This window comes from Trypanosoma theileri (genome assembly GCF_002087225.1).
Source record: "Trypanosoma theileri isolate Edinburgh chromosome Unknown TM35_Tth_49_V1, whole genome shotgun sequence".
NCBI classification, from domain to species: domain Eukaryota; phylum Euglenozoa; class Kinetoplastea; order Trypanosomatida; family Trypanosomatidae; genus Trypanosoma; species Trypanosoma theileri.
Window position 1 is genome coordinate 15276 of NW_021639891.1, and position 2591 is coordinate 17866.

The following is a 2591-nucleotide window of genomic DNA, read 5'->3' on the forward strand; positions in this document are numbered from 1 at the left end:
TGTGTGTGTGGTTTTTGTTTTTACCCAATAATACTTAATCAATTATTTTCTTTTTTAAGAATACATAATTGTTTTCCTTTTTCTTAAAAATAAATGATTTATATGCTTTTCTTTAAGTGATAAAATTTCACTTATTTATTCAGAAAAAATAAAAGATATACTTTCACTTTTTAGTTTTTTTTTGTTTCTCTGACAGTTTGCGAAAAAAAAGAAATGATCGATACTCATGTTTTTTCGTAACAAATGGAGTACTGGTGTTTTGAGGTTGGGAATGTTTTTTTTTCTCTTTTATCTTCACACTCTGTCACACTTAAGTTTCTAAAAAAAGGAAGCTTACAAGCAAGGAAAATGTGAAGTACGACCTGTCCGTTGTATGCAGAAGCAGAGTGGCGGACAAGCACGTAGTCGTTCACGGCATTTCTGCGCCATAATGGCCCTGCGGCCTTTGCTTTTGATTTTCTTCTACCTGATACCCCACATTTAAGTTATCACGTTTTTTTTTTTTATCAATAGAAAACGACATACTCACGGTTCCGATGGGCCAAAATAGATCCATCATTTGGGAGGGCTTGGGTTCCTCCATTATTAGCTTCGCAATACCGCGGAACGCAGACTTTATACAAGCATTTAAGTAAGCACCCGCACATTTCAGTGCCTAATGGGCAGCAGTGTGGGAGACAGATTCATTTTTATACCATCAGTACCAGTGCGCACGAGCGCAATTGGAGGATAAAACTTTTTAGTCACAACAAAACGTAAACATGCAATTCCAGGAATTACAAAACCGAATGGCATGTATTTACCAGGAAGCAGTGACTGCAAAAACACCATTGGAAGAAACGCAAGCGTAATTTATGGCGGCACCACAACAACTCTCGCAAAGAGAGCTTCAGTGGCGGAATTGTCCCACCCAAACATAAGAGCAGCAGAGGAGCCGACTTGGAAACAAGAAAACATTTCCACTCAACCAACCATTGATGTATCACACATGACTTGGCAAGGGGATAACGTACCTACGGATTACGTGGAAAGCCCAAGTTTAGGTTATCGTGGGATACACGAACTCTGACAGACGGCATGGACCGAGGTAATCAGTCCGGAGGAAAAGATCCGCTCCTTTTGAAGGAAATGATAGATTATTTGGTGAAGACATCACCCAGCCAATTGGTGACCGACCGCATAACGGGAAACTTTTTCCTTTACCAGCAAATCCTGGACCAGCTTATAACGGCGCATGGAATATTTTTCTGCAATGGACACACACATTATTCGTAATGAAGGAATGCCGGCATAACAGGTTCAAATGGGATGAAAGCTTTACAAGCAGATGTGGATAATACGAACAGTTAAGGATTTCCCGGGAGTGAAGATGCAGGACATTCGGGAGATTATCGTTGAGCCTTAAAAGCGGGGATGATCCTTTCATACAGACCACCGTGGTGTGGCAGAAGAAACATTCAGCACCACCACCACCTCCCAACAAAGCACACTGTTTCTGCTGTGATCGTATAGGCCATTACATCTCTACGTGCCATGTCGCTTTGCAAAAAGAACCTTTTAAGCCAAAGAACGATTTTCGGTTCCGGAAACAGTGAATACCGGGTGTCAGGGCGGATAGGGTATCAACGGCAACTGGATATCCAGGATTGGATAAGCCCACTCAACACCATGATTTTCTTCCGATCACACATTCGAATGGTGTCACAAAATATTATCAAAGGAGAAACACGAAAGCAGTACGCACATGTACAACACTTTTAAAGGGGGTTTCCCACCAATAACAGCTCACCCCACCCAAGGACGACTTCAATAAACGATGTTACGTTAGTACCCGCGCGATCCCACGATCCGCACATCGTGGCATTGGTTTCAGAGGCCAAGGGAATAGATAGGGAGTTTTGCGCTCGTACGGAATACGAGTCACTTGGGGTTACGTCGCGTCAAAGAACAATCCTGCGGACGGCATATTTAGATGGCAAACGCAACTATATGAAAGTGTCTAAAGGGTGGAACTTCCAATGGGCAGAGCGGGGAGCGGGGTTAAAAGGGCTTCTAAGCATTTCCATTTTCGTCAGTTCTGTTATTTAATCAGAGAAGAACTGTAGACGGAAGATATCGGGATGTGTATATGATTTGTAGGGAACAGTTGGGGTTCATGACAAAAAATTATTATATTGGTCTTTATTTCTTCTATTTATTTTTAAGTGGGGAAAACAAGGTTTAGATTATTCGGTCTTATAATATAATATAATACACTATCTCTCTCAAAGGGATTCTTTTTTTTTGTGTCATAAGTGTATTACTTTTCAATGGGTTGGGTTCAATAAGTTAACACTATGTAATAATAATCCGTTTGTTCACACTATGGTATTATACAATTTGGGGAAATTCATAATATATACCTTGGAAGAAGAAAAAAAGGAAGTACCGGGTTTGTTTGTTCACTGGGAATAGAGTCACTAATACATTATTTAACGAAGTTTTCACTCCTCCGGATCCTTCATGTCTTTCTGAACCTTTACTTTTACTCGTCTCTTTCAAAGCATTAACATATTTCAAAAAAACCACAGTAACAACATGTTCTCTGTCTC